Source organism: Neoarius graeffei, chromosome 17 (genome assembly GCF_027579695.1).
Source record: "Neoarius graeffei isolate fNeoGra1 chromosome 17, fNeoGra1.pri, whole genome shotgun sequence".
NCBI classification, from domain to species: Eukaryota; Metazoa; Chordata; class Actinopteri; order Siluriformes; family Ariidae; genus Neoarius; species Neoarius graeffei.
In genome coordinates, this window is record NC_083585.1 from 5,824,599 (window position 1) to 5,846,588 (window position 21,990).

Sequence of the window (21,990 nt, forward strand, 5' to 3'; positions counted from 1 at the left end):
AAAATTGCTTCCTCAGTCATGGTCCCAGAAAGCAACAACATGGGCAGTAACCACAGTTCGGGAACCTGTTCAATGCCTGCTTTTTTTTGCAAAGCAGCAAACATTTGTATGCAATCAGTTGAGTTGTTTCAATGGCAGATTTGGATACAAGGAATTGATTGACATTTTGCGAAACAACTGGAGAATCTCTTGTTTTGGACAACCCTTCCCTCAACAGGAAAAGGCTTCTCCTGTCCTGAAAACAACACAACCAATAAAGGATGGAAATGGCCAGTACAGGGATGCTTTTATGGCTGAGGACTACAGTTGACTTGCTAACTATAAGCACCCGTATTGCACCTTGGAAAAATTGACACGTGCGACAACCAATAACTGCACATTGTTGAAGACAAATTAAGTACTGACTGTGTAAACAAAGTTTTGAGATGTGTCGGTAAATGTGGAAACAGTAAATATGTAAATCTGTTGGTGATATGTAAACAGAGTCTTGAGATATGTTAGCACTGGCGCCATCTGCGGGGGGCACGGACCTTTTTGACCCCCCAAAGATAAAGTTGGGGGGGCAAAAACACCCCAATAATGAAAAAAGTAGTAAACAGTACAGATGAACTCATGTTAACTGACGATTGAAACCACCTAAACAAATAATAGCCTAGCTTTGAATGCAAAATAAGTAATCTATAGAAACATCACCTAAAATGTTATGATCGGACATGACCCGCCCCCTTTTCCACTTGCAATATTCCAATGGTTGGCAGTGAGTGATTGACAGGTTGCACTACGCAAAATTTACACGTCCTTTAGTGCTTTGCGCAGACTCAAGACCTACCTGCGGAGCACCATGACTGCTTCGAGACTGAATTACTTGGCTGTTCTTTACACACACAAGGAACATACAGACCACATTGATTTGAAAAAAATTACCAATGAGTTCAGCGCTTGTGACAGAAGGAGTGATGTTTTTGCGAAGTTTTAGGGCTGATTTTCTCACTGCCTACTTGTTAATTTCCGTCGCCATGAAAGAGATGTGTTGTTAAAGTTTGTAAGTAAGATTAAAATTAACTTTGTCATATCCATTAACTCTTAACAGAAACTACATTCATGTACAGTTGTCTGCCGAATTCATCTCAAAGAAAATTGCATGAAACTAAATTTGTTTATTGAATAAATTGTGTTTCATACAATGTTTAAAGTCGTGAGATTTTTTAATGCATCATAATAAGTTATCGTTAAAATGGGCGCTTCCCACTTGCAATGGTGAATAGTAATGAATGAAAATGACTTACAACTGAGTCTTTGATATTCAACTACATACACTGCCGACGTCATGACGTCACGGTGCAAGAACATAATTCTGACCCCCCCAATGTTGACATGAAGTTGGCGCCTATGTATGTTAGCAATATATAAATAGAGTCTTGTGATGTAAACAGTCTTGTGATATGTTGATAAACATGTGATGTGATACGGTAAACAGTAAAAGTGAAAAGTGCAGGCGATCCAGTGCTGTGTGGAATATACAGTGCTGTGTGGAAAAATTAAGCATTAGAGTTAAGAACTCTGATGACCTGAAAATAGAACTTCTTCTTAAGTCTGGTAGTCCGTGCAGCCACGCTTCTGCATCGCCTTCCAGACAGTAACAGGAAAAACAGCTGTCATGCTGGGTGACTGTGGTCCTTAACGATGCTCTGTCCCTTCTGCAGGCAACACTGGTGGTAGATGTCCTGAATGGCAGGGAGGCTCTTGCCAATGATGTGCTGTGCTGCCTCCACTACCCTCTGTAGTGATTTTGGGCTGTAGGTAGAGGAGCTCCCATACCATACTGTAATGCCGCCTGTTAGCAAGCTCTCGATTGTGCACCTGTAGAAGTTTGAAATGATATTTGCCTTCATGCCAAACTTCTTCAGCCTCCTCAGGAAGTCAAGTTTTCAAGTTTATTTTTTATAGCGCTTTTAACAATAGACATTGTCGCAAAGCAGCTTTACAGAATTTTAATGACTTTAAACATGAGCTAATTTTATCCCTAATCTATCCCCAATGAGCAAGCCTGTAGTGATAGTGGCAAGGAAAAACTCCTTCAAACGATATGAGGAAGAAACCTCGAGAGGAACCAGACTCAAAAGGGAACCCTCATTTGGGTGATAAGAGACAATGTGATTATAACATTTTAAGAATTTTAACATGAAGTCTGCTTTGTTGATGTTATAACTTTTCACTGATGGAAACTTGAGTGTAAAACTGTTAATGACAACTGCAGTCCTAAAGTTAGCAAGTCAACTGTAGTCCTCAGCTGTAAAAGCATTACTATAAGTGTCCAGAGCATCTTCCAAATGTGACTTTCAACTGTCCATTTGGGGCCGTCCTCCACAGGAGTGATGTGATGAGACTCCAGCCAGACATAGGGCATCAGGATGGATCAGGCAGGTCTGAGGACCAGAAGAGGTCAGCATCTCAATCTCAGGATTGACATGTAACTCAGAGGGATAGACAGATGGGGGGAGAGGGGGGGAGAAAGAGAGAGAAAACACAGGTTGTTAGGTATGCCCAAAGTCACCTGATGAGTAAGAACAGTATACATTTTGTGCTGAGCATAAGCAGGGACTTTGGCAAAACTAACTATGACAGCATAACTAAAAGGAGAGAGCCAGAAGGTAACACAGGCATGAGGGCACCCCGGGATATAAAGCAGCCAGCCACTACAACGTCAACAAACTCAAGTGAGCAAGTGAGTGGGGGACTGACAGCATCCACACATCCCAGTTTACCAAAAATTCTATGTCTGAGGAACCTCCAGATCTACTCCCCTTACCTCATAAACACTATTAACAAAAGGCTTGATGAAACAGATATGTTTTCAGCCTGGACTGAAACTCTGAGATTGTGTCTGTTTCCTGAGCACTACTTGGAAGGCTGTTCCACAACTGTGGGGCTTTGTAAGAAAAGGCTCTGCCCCCTGATGTAGCCTTCACTATACGAGGTACCAGCAAATAGCCTGCACCTTTTGATCTAAGTATCCATGGCAAGTCATAAAGGAGCAGAAGTTCGTTCAGGTACTGTATGTATACAGGCCATTCAGTGCTTTAAAGGTCAATAGTAGTATTTTATCAACAATACGAAATTTGATTGGGAGCCAATGCAGTGTGGATATGACAGGGGTGATGTGGTCATATCTTCTAGTTTGAGTAAGGACTCTTGCTGCTGCATTTTGAACTAACTGGAGCTTGATTATGCACTTATTAATCAAATCTGGAGGTAACAAAAGCATGAACTAGTTTTTCTATGTCATGTAATGACATTAAATTTCTTAGCAATATTTCTGAGATGGAAGAAAGCTATCCGGGTAATGTTATCAAAATGAGTTTCAAATGAAAGCCTGAGGTCAATAATCACCCTGACGTCTTTTACTACTGCACATGAAGAAACAGAAAGGCCATCCAGAGTTACTGTGTAATCAGAAAACCTACTTCTAGCTGCATGTGGTCCTAGTACAAGTACCTCTGTCTGGTGTCAGAGTTAAGCAGGAGGAAGTTAATAAGCATCCAGTGTCTAATGTCCTTTACACATTCCTCAATTCTATTAAACTGGTGTCTCTCATCTGGTTTTGCAGCAACATACAACTGTGTGTCATCAGCATAACAATAGAAGCTAATCTGAATCTGATACAGTTATATTGTTGTCGCAGCGGGGGCGTGGTCAAGCGTTGGTCTGTGACTGGATGGCGGAGTCAGGGAAGGCAAGTGGCAGAATCACTGTACCTGATGTCTGTTAACCTGTGTTTGTGTGTCTTCCCCAGTGAACGAGCCCTATATAAGGAGAGAGAGAGAGCAGAGGAAGGGAGCTCTCTCCCCAACCAGAACACTTGAGTGTATATGCACGTGTGTGACTGGGAGAGTGTCAGTAAAAGCTGAAAAGCTAAATAAAAGAGTTTTTGAAAACTCAGTTCTGGCCTGCCGTGCTTCTGAGCTCCAACCACCTGCTCAACATACTACAGCGGTGCTGAAACCTGGGACGGAGCACAAAGGAGAACAGCCCTATGGAGTCCTCCCCTTTCGCGGACCTGATCCACGCCCTCGCCACGGCCCAACAGAACCAGCACCAGGCGCTGGTCGCCCTCTGAAAGAAGCAAGCACAAAGGTTTGAGGCCCTGGTGCTGGCGCAACAAGATGATCATCAGGCGTTCCGGCACCTCCTTGCATCGGCGGGGTCCACCACCTCCACCGCCGCGGGCCCTCCCCACCTCACCCTAATGAAGATGGGCCTGCACGATGACCCCGAGGCCTTCAGAGCGCTCTTCGAGCAAGCAGCAGAGGCCTGGGGTTGGCCGGTGGAACAGCACGCGGCGCGCCTCCTCCCCCTGCTAACGGGCGAGGTGCAGCTGGCCGTGCTACAGCTCCCCGCCGACAGCCAGCTGGTCTACGCAAACCTGCGCCGGGTCATTCTCCAGCGTGTGGGGTGCACCCCCGAACACCAACGCCAGCGCTTCCGTACTCTACACCTAGAGGAGGTCGGCCGGCCGTTTGCATTTGGCCAGCAACTCCGGGACGCCTGCCGGCGGTGGCTGAGGGCTTACAACCGCAATGCCGAGGGGATTGTCGATCTGGTGGTACTGGAACAGTTCATCGCACAACTCCCCGACGGAACCGCGGCATGGGTCCAGTGCCATCGCCCGGCGTCGCTGGATCAGGCCATCGAGTTGGTGGAGGATCATTTGTCGGCTGTTTCCACGGCAGGATCGCAGATCTCCTCTTCTCTCTCTCTCTCTCTCTCTCCCCCCCTTCTCTCTCTCCTCTCCCTCTCTCTACCCCCCCTTCTGTGTCTAGTCCTCACCCCGATGCCCCACCGCGGAGGCGGGGGCCGGCTCCACCCCAACCGGCCTGTTGCACCCGCGGTACCCTCCCGTTTCCCACTTCCGTGTCTGTCTCTCTCCCTCCTCAGGTGAGTGAGCCCCAGAGAGCCAGTGCAGAAAGAGAGCCCGGGCCGGTTTGCTGGCACTGCGGGGAACCGGGACACCTCCATCAGTGCTCGGCAATGGAGGTTGGCGCGGTGGTCCGGATTCCTGACGCGCCAGGAACCGCCCTCGATTGGGCCGGAGCATATTGCATACCAGTGAGTGTCTAAGGGGATACGTATCAGGCTTTGGTGGACTCCGGCTGTAATCAGACCTCAATCCACCAAAGCCTGGTGCAAGACGAGGCATTGGGGAGAGCACAATTGGTGAAGGTGTTGTGTGTGTGCATGGGAATGTTCACAACTACCCTTTAGTGTCGGTCCACATTCTATTTCGAGGGGAGAAATTTAGTGTAAAGGTGGCGGTTAATCCTTGCCTTACCCACTCGATAATTTTGGGGACTGATTGGCTGGGATTTCGGGAGTTAATGACTCATTTAGTGAAGAGTGGGTCCTGCCGTAGTTCAGCAGGGGGAGGTCCCAGTGTGGCATTGGCGGGAGCAGCTGTCACAGAGCCATCTACGTCATCTCCGCGTCAGAGTGAGGAGAAGCAGGCTCTTCTTCCCTCTCTCGGGGAATCTCTTGCAGATTTCCCATTAGAGCAGTCGCGAAACGAGACTCTGTGGCATGCGTTTGACCAAGTGAGAGTAATCGATGGTCAAACGCTCCAGCCAAACGCCACCCCATCCTTCCCCTATTTTTCCATTATGAAAGATAGATTATACCGAGTGACACAGGACACTCAGACTAAGGAGCCGATCACACAGCTTTTTATCCCAAAGAGCTGCCGGGAATTTGTATTCCAGGTGGCTCACTTTAATCCCATGGCTGGACACTTGGGGCAGGATAAGACACTAGCCCGAATAATGGTCCGATTCTATTGGCCAGGGATTCACGGCGATGTCCATAGGTGGTGTACGGCATGCTGCGAATGCCAGTTAGTAAATCCAGCGGCCATTCCAAAAGCGCCTTTGCGCCCTCTACTATTAATCGAGACCCCATTCGAAAGAATTGGGATGGATCTCGTCGGGCCATTAGATCGGTCAACACGAGGGTATCACTTTATTTTAGTTCTGGTGGACTATGCAATGCGATACCCGGAAGCAGTGCCTCTTCGCAATATCTCAGCACGTAGTATTGCGGAAGCACTCTTCCACGTCATCTCCCAAGTCAGAATCCCCAAAGAGATTCTGACTGATCAAGGCACTTCGTTTATGTCACGCACACTGCACGAACTGTATGGGTTACTGGGAATTAAGCTGATTTGCACCAGCGTTTATCACCCACAAATGGACGGTTTAGTTGAACGGTTCAATCGCACCCTCAAGAACATAATTAAAAGTTTGTAAGCGAGGACGCATGCAATTGGGATAAATGGCTTGAACCCCTGTTATTTGCAGTGCGAGAGGTCCCACAAGCCTCCACGGGGTTCTCCCCGTTTGAATTATTATATGGGCGTAAGCCGTGTGACATCCTAGATGTACTGCGGGAAAATTGGGAGGCGGGACCTTCACCAAGCAAAAATGAAATTCAATACGTTATCGACCTGCGCGCAAAACTCCACTCACTCACCTAACCCAGGAGAATTTGCGGCAGGCCCAAGAACGGCAAACCCGCCTGTACAACAGGGGTACGCACCTTAGGGAGTTCGCACCGGGAGATAAAGTACTCGTGTTGTTGCCCATGTCGAGCTCCAAATTGATCGCCAAGTGGCAAGGACCCTTTGAGGTCACACGGCGAGTCGGGGACATTGACTATGAGGTGAGGCGGACGGACAGGGGTGGGGCACTACAGATTTACCACCTCAATCTACTCAAACTCTGGAACAAGGAGGTCCCCTTGGTGTTGGTGGTTCCGGAGAAGGCAGAGCTTGGGCCGGAGGTTCCAAAGGGAACATTGACATCGCGTACCTCTCCGGTCCCCTGTGGAGACCACCTCTCCCCGACCCAACTCGCGGAGGTTGCCCAGTTACAGACCGAATTTTCAGACGTGTTCTCGCCCCTGCCCAGCCGCACCCGCCTCATAGAACACCACATTGAGACACCCCTGGGGATGGTAGTGCGCAGCTGCCCTTACAGGCTGCCCGAACACAAGAAAAAGGTGGTTTGGGAAGAACTCAAGGCCATGCTCAAAATGGGCATCGTCGAGGAGTCCCACAGTGACTGGAGCAGCCCGGTGGTCTTGGTTCCCAAGGTCGATGGGTCGGTCCGGTTCTGTGTGGACTATAGAAAAGTCAACGCAGTGTCTAAATTTGATGTGTACCCAATGCCTCGTATTGACAAGTTGCTGGATTGACTAGGCATGGCTCGCTTTTATTCGACACTGGATTTGACAAAGGGTTATTGGCAGATCCCCTTGACTCCACTATCCCAAGAAAAAAATGGCCTTTTCCACAACGTTTGGCTTACACCAATTTGTCACACTTCCTTTTGGGTTGTTTGGGGCACCTGCTACGTTCCAGCGGCTTATGGACAAGGTCCTCTACCCCCACGCCACCTATGCCGATGCGTACTTGGACGACATCATAATCTATAGTAACGACTGGCCGCGGCACCTGCAACACCTAAGGGCCGTCCTTGGGTTGCTGAGGTGAGCGGGTCTCACAGCCAACCCGAAGAAGTGTGCGATTGGGCAGGTGGAAGTACGGTATCTGGGCTTCCACTTGGGCAATGGGCAGGTGTGTCCCCAAATTAATAAGACAGCAGCGATTGCGGCCTGCCCGAGGCCCAAGACCAAAAAGGGGGTGAGACAGTTCCTGGGGCTGGCTGGCTACTATCGTAGGTTTATATCTAATTATTCGGACGTCACCAGCCCACTGACTGATCTCACTAAAAAGGGAGCACCAGATCCGGTCTAGTGGACGGAGCAATGCCAGCGGGCTTTCTGTGGGGTGAAAGCTGCACTGTGCGGGGGGCCATTGTTACACTCCCCTGACTTTTCTCTCCCCTTTGTGTTGCAGACGGACGCCTCAGACAGAGGGCTGGGGGCCGTTCTCTCCCAGGAGGTGGAGGGGGAGGACCGCCCTGTGCTGTACATCAGCAGGAAGCTGTTGGTGCGTGAGGGGCGCTACAGCACCATAGAAAAGGAGTGCCTAGCCATCAAGTGGGTGGTCCTTGCCCTCTGCTACTACCTCCTGGGGCGCCCTTTCACCCTCTGTTTGGACCATGCGCCCCTCCAGTGGCTCCACCGCATGAAGGATGCCAACACGCGGATCACCCCTTGGTATCTGGCACTCAAGCCCTTTAATTTCAAGGTGATCCACAGGCCGGGGGCGCAGATGGTCATGGCGGACTTCTTCTCCCGTCAAGGGGGGGGGGGGGAGTTGGCTGCAGGCTGGACAGCTGCCTGGCCTGAGTCGGGCGGTGGGGGTATGTGGCAGAGGGGGCGTGGTCAAGCGGCGGTCTGTGACCGGAGGGTGGAGTCAGGGAAGGTCAGTGGCAGAGTCACTGCACCTGATGTCTGTTAACCTGTGTTTGTGTGTCTTCCCCAGTGACCGTGCCCTATATAAGGAAGGGAGGAAGGGAGCTCTCTCCCCAACCAGAACGCTTGAGTGTATGTGCACGTGTGTGACTGGGAGAGTGTCAGTAAAAGCTGAAAAGCTAAATAAAAGAGTTTTTGAAAACTCAGTTCTGGCCTGCTGTGCTTCTGTGCTCCACCCACCTGTTCAACATACTACACTTGTTATCTACAGGGTTACGTAAATTGTCACTTAAGTTGTCTGACCTTAAATGAGTAGTTTGAATTTTTTGTTAGATATTTTCAGTTTTGTCATTGAAAAAATTCATGAAGTCCTTGCTACTAAATACTGCAGGTCTGCATGTGTCTATTGTGGTCTTATTCCTGGTTAATTTTACAACAATTTTAAATAGGAATCTAGGGTTATTTTTGTAGAGCCGATGGCGAGCTTTCCTTACCACACTGTCTGTGTGTTGTCCAAGAGAGGTCCTCTGTGATGTTCACACCAATGAACTTGAAGCTGCTGACCTTTTAAACCTCAGCTTTATTGATGTAGATGGGATAGTGTACCCTCCCTTGCTGTCTCCTGTAGTCCACTATCATCTCATTAGTTTTACTGACGTTGAGAGAGAGGTTGTTGTCCTGAGACCAGCTGCCATCTCATCGTTGTCCATAAGGAGGCCCAAGATGGTTGTGTCGTCAGCAAACTTGATGATGATGTTGGCACTGTTTTTTTCAGTACAGTCGTGGGCAAACAAGGAGTACATGAAGTGACTGAGCACACAGCCCTGTGGCGCACCTGTGTTCAGGATCAGTGAGGAGGAAGTGTGGCTATCGATTATCACCACCTAGGGTCTGCCTGTCAGAAAGTCAAAGATCCACCTGCAAATGGTCATCGGCTCATGGAATCATGAAATATTTCATCATGATTGCATTTTCTCTGCTCACAACAAGAAAGTTTGTACTTATTAAATGCAAATTTGCACCTAAATTCTTTTAAGATCTTGTGACCTGATTTGATTTTGATGGGAAAGATCACACAAATAATACTATATATTAATGTCATAGATAAAGATGACCCCATACATATCTGTTCTATGCTTCATTTTTAATGAAGAAAAATATGCCATAACCCATTGCATATTTGGTTCAATTCCACTTTGGTAATTGCTCTCACAAATAAAGACAGAAATAAAAGGCAGAGAGACTGCTTCTCAGTTTGCAGTCAACAAGCTTCAATTCAACTTTCAATAATTCACTTTTGTTTAATTGTATTGATATAGTGCTTTGGGCAATGAATTGAAATAAATGCAACACCAACAATTCAGGAGTTCCATTAATGACCATGTTCAGATTCTGTTAAGGAAATGGTCATATGCATCCTGTATTTCATTTGCTAAGTGATTTGAACATTTTGCTCATTTTGAACATTTACAAGACAGTATGTTCCTTTTGGAATATGCAGATTGGTGTGTGAGAAAATGACCCTGAGGAACTCTGAACTAACATAGCCTGATAATGTTTTGTTTTGTTTTTTAAACTTTGCCAGGAAATCAGATGTTGGAAGAACAGCTGGATGCACTGGCACACATTTGGCCTGGTGTAGTGAAAACCCAAATGCGTACCCTTTCCTCATGTACAGGTTTGAGCCCATGGTGTTAAGAATAGCTTTAACGCTGAACAGTGGCTGCTGTGGTCAGATTCAGAGTTCAGTCTTTGTGCTTTGTTGGAGTTCACATACAACCGGCCCAGGACCTTAGATGGGGTAAGAGAGAGCTAAGTTCAGTAATTCAGGAGTCAATCCTGGAATATTCTGCTCTGTCATCAGACTTCTTGTCCCATCACAACACCTGGCAGCAAAAGGACTCATGAAAGCAAGAGCCTATGGAATGAGGATTTCACTCAAGGTCATGTGACTTGCAAATAGCGTGACACAGCAAAGATGCATTCCCATACCAGGAGTCAGTCCCAGGCCAACTGTGTGAAAACCAGGAATCCTGACCACTAGACCATATGGTACAGCCTTGAAGTGTAAAGCCCACCTTTGAAGTGCTTCGGCCATTGGTGAGAACCCTGGAGTTTTCCAGAAATGTAGCTGTCAATTTTTATTTTATTTTAGTTGTGTGGCTAGCGGGTTGAAATTTGTTGTTGTTAGCAAGTATATAATCCAGAATATTGCATGGGATAAAAGAGAGCTGCGCCAGCCACAAGCCAAACCTAGAATCTTCTCATCCATAACAAGACACAATATCTCTTGCTTCACTCAGCTGATTTCTGCATGGCAAAGTTCACATCCATGCCCAGGTTTGATTTTTGTTGGAGTTTCAAACAACTTTACACTGTCCCATTTCTAAGGGGCTGCAGGAGTGATATCGTGACCAAAAACATGCAGAACTGAGTGGAGATGTTATCTGTAATAAAAATGGTCCCTCTCTCAAAGGGTTGTTGGTCATAGCCCATGGTCCTTACTGATGTTTCCATTAGGCCACCAGAGAAAGCAAAAAAAATCTTGGTCTTTCTCAGCAACCCTCACCTGGTGAAATATGGCTTGAATATCGACATTGAGCGATTCCATAATTTCCCCATCTACTTTATCTGGGAAAATGCCATTAATTAAAATAATTTAATTTTATGATTTTGAGTTATGTTTCATGAAGCCAGAAAGTTCAGCTGCTAAAATTTGTTTTGTGTCATATTTGCTCGAAAATAAAAAAAAAAAAAAAAAAGCTGGGTGAACATTGTCTAAGTCTGGTGATTCCATAATTTTTGCCAGGGGTTGTACACTCATCATGGACATGAATGTGATAGCAATATCGGCTTTTCAAGGATTTCTTTTGTGGTACAATGATGGTACAACATACATCTTTAACGGGGGAGGGGGACACCAACCAATAATCTGGTCCACAACTTTTCATTTATTTTGAGTTTTCTGAAGTCAACTACTGAACCTGATCTAAGCTTGAGCCAAGCGATGTTTGGTTGATGTGGCCAGAATTGTAGCAGTAGAGATCTTGCATGTGACATCACAGCTGATCCAGATTGTAACAGACGCCATCTTGTCGGTCAAATGCCATATTTCTGCCTTCTACTTCTACAGTACTTCTGGTTCTACTTCTGCTTCTACCTTTTCTTCTGGAAAACCCTACTATATACAATTCTACTACAACGGCTGCGACTACAAGCTCTCCCTACCTGTGCACATTTTTTTATGTTTTTTGTGTGTATTTTTGCATGTTGTTCGTCTATACCGGACTTCAATATCCACTACAACCGTATGGACTTACTGGACATTGGTTTCCAGCAGAAAATGACGGTTTGTAGCGATTTCCATCGCATGCACAACATTCCGGACGAGATAGCGAGACCAGCGGGGTCTCCGTGGATTGTTATTGGGTCTGGCAGGCGAAGGAGGCGGCGTTGGGAGCGAAAGCAAACGTGAGGCTGCTGGCAGAGCCGGCCTGTTGACTAAGCTCAGAAAACAGCCACTCAAATCTCCACTGCCAAGCCTCTACCTCTCCAACGCCAGATCCATGGTAAGCAAGACAGACGATTTGGAATTACAGCTGGAATTACCCTATTCTATTCTATTCTATTCTATTCTATAATCGGCTGGTCAGTGCTATATTAGATACTACTGATATATCTAGTATCAGTACTAGTAATATTTAAGTGACTTACCCGTCCAATGAGGATTGTTATTTTCTTGTTTACAAGATGCCACATGTGAGGGTGGCTGACAAATCCTGAATTTCTGTAAAGATAACTGTCCAGAGATTTATAAGCACGCAGTGCTTCACCACTGAACAGCGAGGGAAAGTTAATGTAGTAATTATACATGTCTGGGTATTCCACCTCTGGCAGTTCAATATCCACTGACACGGTTGTGAAAACTACGTCCGGTAAGCAATAAGGGTCACTAATCTGTCGGTCGTTTATTTTAGACATATATCTAATTATCTGTTCATTAGAAAAATGAGCCGTGTAGTCCGTCGATTTAAATTGATCCATTTTGTATACGAGTGCAGCAGTATTCAGCTGTGTTTTTTACCGACAAGATGGCGGCTGTTTACATTCCGGTCACATGACTGCAAGATCTCTGTTGGGTGGTCAGTTCCTTTCTGTGCACTCATGCACACCTACAGTCTGGGCAATTTAGAGTAGCCAGTTAACCTAATTACATGTCTTTAGAGGAAATCAGAGCACCCAGAGAAGACCCACACAGACAGAACATGCAAACTTTACACAAAACGGCCCCTCCCACCAGGCTTGAACCCAGAACCTTCTTACTGTGGAGTAACAGCATTAACCACCACACCGCCCTAAGAGGTAACCTCCAGGGTATACTTTTATACATATACACACAGCATCCCTAATATTTGTTTAAATATCACCTTGGACAGACACCGTTTGTAGACATCAAAAAAAGATTTTGATAGAAAACTGCTTGGGCTTTGGTGCAATAGAAAAACATTCACCTTGTCATCTGGAAATTGTGAGTTCAAATACTGATATTGTCAAAAATCAGGAAGAGAGGGGTGTCAAGCAACAAGTGTCTGTGAGCTCGTATGTAGGGAAGTGTTATGCTACATGAGCAGCAGTTCAAATAGATGCTGACTTTCTGTGCCTTAGAGGAGTCTTTATTATTCTGCCCACTTTGTGCTGTGCACCACTGGACGCAAACCAGCCACAGAGAATTTTAGCTTCTAGCAGAAAAAAAAAACAGCACAGACAGCCAAATGGGTCCAGGCATGGAATATTACACTTTTTAAAACGACATTTTAATTGTTGTTAGTAGAAGTGTGTAAGGGTTGGGTTGGGATAGGGGTCCTCCACCCTGAAACTCCAGTCCAGGTGGTGGCGGTAACGCGTCCAGTAGCTGCTTCTCCAACCGACAGAAAACACTGGAGAAGAAAAAACCGCTGCTCGCCTGAACAGCTTTAGCCCCTCGATTTATAAAAATAAAAGCACGTTATTGTGTCTGTCTCTGAGGATTTAAAACCCTGAGGTAAGTTAAACTGAAGGTGTGAGGTCGAGTTCCAATACATCCCCACTTCACTGTTTTAGTGAACTCCGTTCAGTCTGAAATAATGCCGTGTGCGCTCTCGGTAGTGCACTACTTATCCACTCAGGAGAGAGCTGTAGTTTGGCGAACCTGCTTAGTTGTATATTGAAAGTACTTAAATAATCTTCACTTAAAGTTAATTTCCATCACATTATTATTATTATTATTATTATTATTAATTTTGCTAAATTGCGATTTTCTCTCAATTACAGCTTTTATTTCTCAGCTTGATTTCTTACAGACTTTTTTCCCCTCGTTTTTTTAAATTTATATATAAGCCAATCAGGCAGCGTCATCTCCTCTGCAGGATGTTAAGCTGAAAGCTTTATACATTGAAAATGAAAATGGATTAAATCATAGCGGACTATTTTAGGCATGTTTTCCTAAACCTGGAGATCTCGCTACTGGAAGAATCGTTTGGTGTTGAGCTCTAAGCCTCTGATCCCTGAAGAGAGAGAGAGAACTGTGTCTAACAGTTAGCTCTGGCAGCAATGAAACCTGTTAATTTAACTCAGGGCTAAAGGCCCAACTCACAAAGCTCTGCGTCCTGTTTTTGCTCTGGTTTTATTCTTAAAGTTGTGACCAGAAGTGATTTGTATCTCCACTGCCTTGATACTTCTATCAGGCTGTTGGTCTGCTCGCTGCTATTCTTCATCCGCCATGCTGTCTTCTGTTCACAAAAAAAGTTACACCTCTAAGAAGTGTAGATTGTTCACTGAGGGTCATCATAATCGTAGACCCCGAAGCCGTTTGTTTTCAGGATAATGGCTGGCTGATGAAATTATTGGCTGGCTAGCTGACTCAGCCAAAACCTTAATGGCTGCTGCAGCCACCAAAATGTTTATGGCTACAAATGGCTGATACTGGACGTCACTGTGTGGCATATATCCGGGCGAACGGATCAAACAAATGGGGGGAATAAATAGCAAATTACCACAGGTCCCCTGGTCTCTTACTTCATTGTAAATATAAATCTAGCAAGATTGTAGTTCAATGCTAATAATAAGCTAATCTGGATTGTTCGAGGAAGGCATCTAGCTATCTACTCTCACTAGCAATGACCAGTGAAGGACTGGCAGCTATCTTACTATGATGAAAGTAGAGTGGTGGAGTACTTTCTTTTTTTTTTTATCAATCTCGAAGTATGTGAATAGGGTTGCCACATCTGAGTTGTAAAAAACCGGGACACATCGGTCGGCGGCCGCGCCTGCGCGCACGTACGAGCGCGGGGGTTGAGGGCTGCGGACACGCACATCTACGATGCCTTATGCCTTATGTGAATGTTCACGTTTAAAAATAAAACAGTTCAACTGGTGCAGTTAGGCGTTTAGTTAAAATTCATTTTGTCTTCTTAACCCTTAAATGGGCACTACCACAAATATTATTACAAAAAATAATTTCATATAGGAATGATCTTATTTGGACGCCAATATTTTTTTTTAACAATATATTTTTTTCTTTTTGACAGGTACCGGATCTTCTACTTCATTCTGTCCGACTCCCTCATCGTCTGTCTCTCCTCCCATTCCGTTTCCAAATCAAAATAATACAAATATAATCAATATAATTTCTCTCAGTCTGCTTCGTTGTTGTTTTAGCCTTTTCTCTGGAGAACTGAACTTTAAAAGTTAGACTACCGTATCATACCAAATAGCCCTAATCCTTTGTTTTAATCACAAGAGAGAGGTGCTATGTTATTGGGACAACTGATTTATTCATTTCTCACGCCAGTGTTCAGGCATTCTTTTTTGATATATTTAATGATTTATTTAATGATTCATTTATTGATGAAATTGGCCCAGGCTTTAGAACCAGCCTTTATCAGAATCAGAACATAGGAAGTAGACAGCCAGCCTACTCGCGCACCGACCAAGGGAACTCTCACCTATTGTTTGTATTACGGTATTCCAGTATCTTTGATTTCGCGCGGCCGCCGTTGTATTGACCACGATCACCTAGCAACGGCGACTGGCTGCGTGCGCAAACATTCGGTGAGGCCGCACAAGCAGCTGCCTACAATATGCCCGCTTACGTGAAAACTATTAATATGTTAAGTGGCTGCGAGAAACATTAATGATTTGTGTTTATTTCAATGGGGGATAATGTGAGGAAGTAAAAAACCAGGACAAAACGTGTCCCGGGAAGGTTATTCCATTTTCCTGGACATTTTCCATTTTCCACAAAAAAACCGGGACAATCCCGGAAAAACCTGGACGTGCAAACAAAAAAATACCTTTACACTTAGCAGCGGCAAAGAATGCAGCCATCTCGTCGATATCAGAGTCGAGTGATGCTCTGGGTGGGTTCCCGGGTTCCCCAGTGTATCGTGGTAACGGTGTGAGGGGCGGGAAGCCAGACAGGTAGTCACAACGGCAAGCTTGTGGTGGCTCTCTGTGCTGTGATATCAGTTCTAAATCTCTACAGTGTATGCCTATACGTCTCTATTGTGTTACTACTAGTGTGTACAGTTGATCATGTTTGTGTCACTTTTCTTGTAGCTCATGATGTGGATAAACCCATTATTTGATGCACACAATTCTTAGTGGCTCAGCCAAATTTTATTAGATAGCGGCTCAAATTGGCTTACAAAATTATTGGCTGGCGGCGGCTCAAATTCTAAATGGCGGTTTTAGCGGCGCCTGGCGGCGGCTTCGGGGTCTACATAATCGTGTCATAACTGATCATGATTTAGCTGAGTTCATGTGGAGAAAGAAAGATTGGAAAGCATTGTTATTGCCTCTATCAAGGAGGATGTGTTTTCAGTGCATTTTTTTTTGTCCAATAAATTGACTATTTGTAGAATGCTTTTAACAATAGCCATTGTTGCAAACAAGTTTGACAGAAAAATACAGATTTTAAATATATTACTTAATAAATGTATCCTTGATGAGCAAGTCTGAGGTGACAGTGGCAAGGAAAAACTGCTTGAGATGACCTCAAAAGGGGGCGGCACGGTGGTGTAGTGGTTAGCGCTGTCGCCTCACAGCAAGAAGGTCCGGGTTCGAGCTCCGTGGCCGGCGAGGGCCTTTCTGTGCGGAGTTTGCATGTTCTCCCCGTGTCCGCGTGGGTTTCCTCCGGGTGCTCCGGTTTCCCCCACAGTCCAAAGACATGCAGGTTAGGTTAACTGGTGACTCTAAATTTACTGTAGGTGTGAATGTGAGTGTGAATGGTTGTCTGTGTCAGCCCTGTGATGACCTGGCGACTTGTCCAGGGTGTACCCCGCCTTTCGCCCGTAGTCAGCTGGGATAGGCTCCAGCTTGCCTGCTTCCCTGTAGAAGGATAAAGCGGCTAGAGATGATGAGATGACCTCGAAAGGGAACCCATCTTTATTTGGATGATGACCGATTGCATGATTATAAATAACTCCCTTCTATAAGTGTGTCCGATATGGTAAAAAAAAATGCAATTGTATAACCAGGAAACTCATTAGAGTTTTAACATGAAGTTTATTTTGTTGATGTTATCAACTGTTCATTGATGGAGACTTGAGTGCAAAACGGATCATGATAACTGCAGTCCTAAATGATATATTTAGATTGTCCATATGGGGCCATCTTCCACAGGAGAGAAGTAACGAGAACCTCAGCTAGAAGTAGGGCATCAGGATGGATCAGGCGCTGTACATATGGGCCATCCTTGCAGGTGCAAAGTGATGAGAACTCCAGCTAGACATAAGGCATCAGGATGGACCAGGCAGGTCCAAAGAGCAGGAGAGGTCCACATCACTGGTATCTCAGGAGTGACATGTAACTCGACAGAGAGAGAGAGAGAAATACAGATTGTTAGGTTTGTCCATTGTCACCTAATTGTTAAGAAAACTGTGTATATTGTGTTCCGAGTACAAGCAGGAAGTCCGGCAAGACCAACTATAACTGCAAAGCTAAAAGGGAGAGCCAGAAAGTAACACAGACATGAGGGAGCCCTGGGACATAAAGCAGCAGCCACTACACTGTCAACAAACCCGAATGAATGTGCGAGAGTGGTGGTGATGGGGGCGGGGGGGAGAGAGACAGCATCCATACATAAATACAAACAAACAAAAGGCTTGACTAAACAGATATGTTTACGTCTTGACTGAAAACATTAAGACTGTCTCTCTGAGTCCTAAATATTACTTGAAAGGCTGTGCTATAGACCCTTTTCAGTCACGTGACCTTCGTAAACACGACCGCCATTTTGGACATGTAGTGGACTTCGGCTCGAATCGGTTTGAATGCGAGGAAGCCGACAAACATAAAAGAAAAAGGAGCGAGATGCAGAAAACTGTATTTACTAGTTTACTGTAATTATGATCTGGCAGCTATTTATACCGGATCCAGTGTAAATAGCTGCCGGAGCCAACGTCCGAGCTTGCCGGAGCGCCCTCCGGCCGGCCGCGAGCTAGCGCGCTCCGGAACCTCGGACGTTGGCTCTGGCAGCTATTTACACTGGATCCGGTGTAAATAGCTGCCAGATCATAATTACAGTAAACTAGAATGGAATGTTAACAGCAATGTAATGCCTTTTCTGGCTAATTTTATTCGTCTTACCTCCAACAAAGTGGTCACTACACAAGCGTTGGTATGCCGCTATCCATCTTCTCCGTCGGTCAGCATCTACCGGGATCCGATAAAATGATAACCCTTGCCTTGTTTGTTGATGGTTACTACATCCAGGTGCACAACAATATAGTGGCATGATGGAAGTCTTGCTGAAAATAAACACTTTTCTTTGCTGCCGTTCCTCAATGTTGGCTTTGGTAAACTACTGGTAGTACATGTCCAAAATGGGGGCCGCGTTTGTCGTGACATCATGTGAAAAGGGTCCATAACTGTGGGGCTTAGTAAGAAAAGGCTCTGCCCCTTGATGGAGCCTTCACTATATGAGGTGCCAACAGACTGCAAACACCTTTTGATCCAAGTAGGCGTGGTGAGTCATAAAGGACCAGAAGTTCGCTCAGGTACTGTGGCACGAGACCATTCAGTGCTTTAAAGGTCAATAGTAGTATTTTATAATCAATATGAAATTTGATTGGGAGCCAGTGCAATGTGGATAAGATAGGGGTGATATGGTCATATCTCCTAGTTCTTGTAAGGACTCTTGTTGCTGCATTTTGAACTAACTGGAACTTGTTTATGCACTTATTGGAACATCCAGACAGTAAGGTGTTACAATAATCCAACCTAGAGGGAACAAATCCATGAACTAGTTTTTCTGCATCATGTAAAGACATGGTTTCTTAGGAATATTTCTGAGATGAAATAAAGCCATCTTTGTCATGTTATCAAAATGAGTTTCAAATGAAAGACTGGAGTCAAAGATCACCCCAAGGTCTTACTGTTGCACATGAAAAAACAGAAAGGCCATCCAGAGTTACTATGTAATTAGAAAACCTACTTCTAGCTGCATGTGGTCCTAGTACAAGTACCTCTGTCTGGTGTCAGAGTTAAGCAGGAGGAAGTTAATAAGCATCCAGTGTATAATGTCTTTTACACATTCATCAGTTTTAAGCTTTTTTTTTTCTCTCATCTGACTTTGCAGAAGCATACAACTGTGTGTCATCAGCATAACAGTGGAAGCTAATATCATGCTTGCGGATAACATTACCCAGAGGTAACATGTGAAAAGAAAAAAAGCAGTGGGCCTAAGATGGAACCTGGTGGAACACCAAACTTTACCTTAGTATGCATAGAAAAATCGCCATTTACATCAACAGACTGACAGTGATCAATTAAATTGCTGTCGTCAAGTCAACTTTATTGTCAAATATGCTATACATGCTCGACATACAGCACAGATGAAATTTCAGTCCTCTCTGACCCGCAGTGCAAACAGGCAATGCAATAAATAAAAATAGAATAACTGAAATAAACAATATAAACAGTATAAACACTCTAAGAAATAGACATAGACCAGTGTTTCCCACAGACCAGGTAGCAATTTGTAGTGCTCCACTGTGCCGATGAGGGAATCGTGCGCGGTGGTGTCGTGGCGGTCGGTGGAGTCGGTCATTGGGGTGTATGCAAAGTGTTTACAGCGGGCGGTGTTCAAACACAGTATTTTTCTTCAGAGTCACCTGCTGGGACTATTTTAAAGCTACAAGAAGCATTTGAGATAATTCAGTTCAATCTAAATTCTTTTAAGTTCTTTAAGAGAAGACAGCTAAAACAATTTTTATCAGAACCCTGCCTGGTTTCATTCCTCGACCCAACTTTACATTACAGGGCAGGCCATTAGTTTGCTGGGCTTGATGTTGGTGGAAAACCTGTCTTTTAAATTTATGAAAATTTACTCATCAAAATTGAAGTTAAAGTTTAGTTTTTACCTTAGTTTTTTGCCTTTTTGGTGGCAATCTTTCAATCATTCTTTAGTTGACATTCAAGGAATAAATTGCAAAAAACAAGCTGGAGGTTTTTATTTTAAATATTGAACTCAACACTTACCTCAACCAATACTAAAATGAAATAAATAGTATAATGTAACAACAAAATAATAAAATAAAATATCATAATTAGATGTAAGAAACCACTTAAAGGGGAACAGAGGGCAATATATAGAGTAAATATAACAATAAAACACACATTAACGAACCTTATTCAAGACTTACAAAAGTTTTTTGTTCTAAGGTTGGAAAGTTATAGTGTTTTGAAAGGGCAATTCCATGTAAATGTCAACCTCACCATGCAAAAATAAAGCAACATGTAATACATCAAAACCACTCCCAGAGATATCACCTAGGCCTGTATTTTACAGATGTGAATAAGTTGAACCAATTTGTAACCAACCTAATATGTCACTGTCAGTCTTTCTTTCTTATAATGTAAACCCCAAGCTAAAATCAACTTTGATCATGTACAATTCTATATTATTGCCACAAGCCACAGAAATGTATGCTAAAATCCACAAAACAGCAAAGCAATAGCCATCCTAAATATTATTTAAGAACTTTGATAGTTTTAGCTGATATTTAGAGAGTTTTTCAAAGGGTTATGGTGGTTAAATTGTTGATTTTCTAAACATATGCCATGTCTATTTCAGACGCGTCACATCCATAACGGAATTTCGTCACATCCATAACGCTGACTTTTCCTTCCGAAACTCTGCATGAAATACAAAACATTTTAAACAAAGATTTTTTAATATTCACCTTGGACCCCTCTATCAGGGCTCGAAATTAACTTTTTTTCTTTGTGTCCCCCAGTGGTCCCGAATTCTGTGTTGTATTGTCCCGAATGGAAGCAATAGTGTCCCCATTTTTTTCCCTCTCTGAAATAACCAGTGGTTAATATTATCATATGAAGTTACTATTATATTTGTAACTATGCGATTTTGAACCCTTTATATCATTTTTACAATAAGTCACAAGACACAAGCGACACATGTCCTATACATCATCTACTTCAAAATTACAGTTATTGCATTTTCAGTTTATTAAACTTTGGCGATCTCACTGTATGAATAGATACCCGTTTATTTAAAGGGGCCAACTAGCTCATTCAGAAAATGTTTCAACTCCCTACATCTGCAGTACACTTTAGTTGAAAATAAGACCCCTTTTATGTTCATTTCATCTACTTATACCTTGAATATCTGTTGGCACTTATAAGGCCAACTTATAATTTTCACCAATACCGTTATCCATAGCCCTGTGATGACCTGGCGACTTGTCCAGGGTGTACCCCGCCTTTCGCCCGTAGTCAGCTGGGATAGGCTCCAGCTTGCCTGCGACCCTGTAGAACAGGATAAAGCGGCTAGAGATGATGAGATGAGACCGTTATCCATTTTTATGAACTTTCCGTTATCCATTACCGTTATCCATTTTATGAACTTTCCGTTATCCATTTTTATGAACTTTCCGTTATCCATTACCGTTATCCATTTTATGAACTTTCCGTTATCCATTTTATGAACTTTCGCTGCCGAAACGTGGGTGGAACATCAGCATAGTGCCAGGTCCTAGCCTAGTTGTGCTGCTGACTGACTAAACTTTCTGAACTAGAAAGACACCAAGAAAACTCACTTATTCTGTTGAACGGTATCTTCCGTCAATATCATCCACATCATTCCTGTTGTATTTTATAACGTGTCTAACAGTGTTCATTCAGTTCATTCAGTTGCTAGCGTTGCCTGCAGACCAGGCGATGACACTTTGGATCCTGAAGGTCCCGGAGACGTTATGTCTGGGCTTTCAGTTTCTTCCCCGCGGTCGGTCCGCTTCAACCACTTAAGCATTTTTGTTCTGGCAAGAGTCAGCGCAGCGTGTGCGGTAGCAATTCCATTCCAAGTCCATATAATGCGGACACCGGCCGAAGATTCTAGAACAGAATGCGCTGCTCTGTAGCCTACGGATGCAGGTGCATCGAAAGTGTAGCTACTATGTATTTTTCGCTGTTAACGTTTTAAAATTAAAATTGACAAATTAGGTGAATGTCTACGTATGTGTTACGGCTTTGTAAATAATATTAATGTAGAACTTTTTTTCTAGATCTATTTTTTTCCATTGTCCCGGAATTGTCCCAGATATGATAATTTTGTGTCCCGATGAC

The 21,990-nt window shown here is 44.2% G+C and overlaps 1 protein-coding gene across 3 annotated transcripts in view; it reads left to right on the forward strand.

The window, feature by feature from the left end:
- LOC132901310 (zinc finger protein 850-like) overlaps positions 1–21,990 on the forward strand; it is an 808,362-nt gene that overhangs the window by 701,049 nt on the left and 85,323 nt on the right. Inside the window, exons 1-2 of one of the 3 annotated variants that reach the window (XM_060943618.1) lie at positions 13,300–13,408; positions 18,986–19,057. The exons of 1 other annotated variant lie outside the window; for it this stretch is intronic. The gene's annotated coding sequence lies outside the window, so the exon portion shown is untranslated. Of the gene's footprint in view, positions 1–13,299; positions 13,409–18,985; positions 19,058–21,990 lie in introns of those variants that run through there. One more of the 3 variants, XM_060943617.1, reaches the window with a different exon arrangement.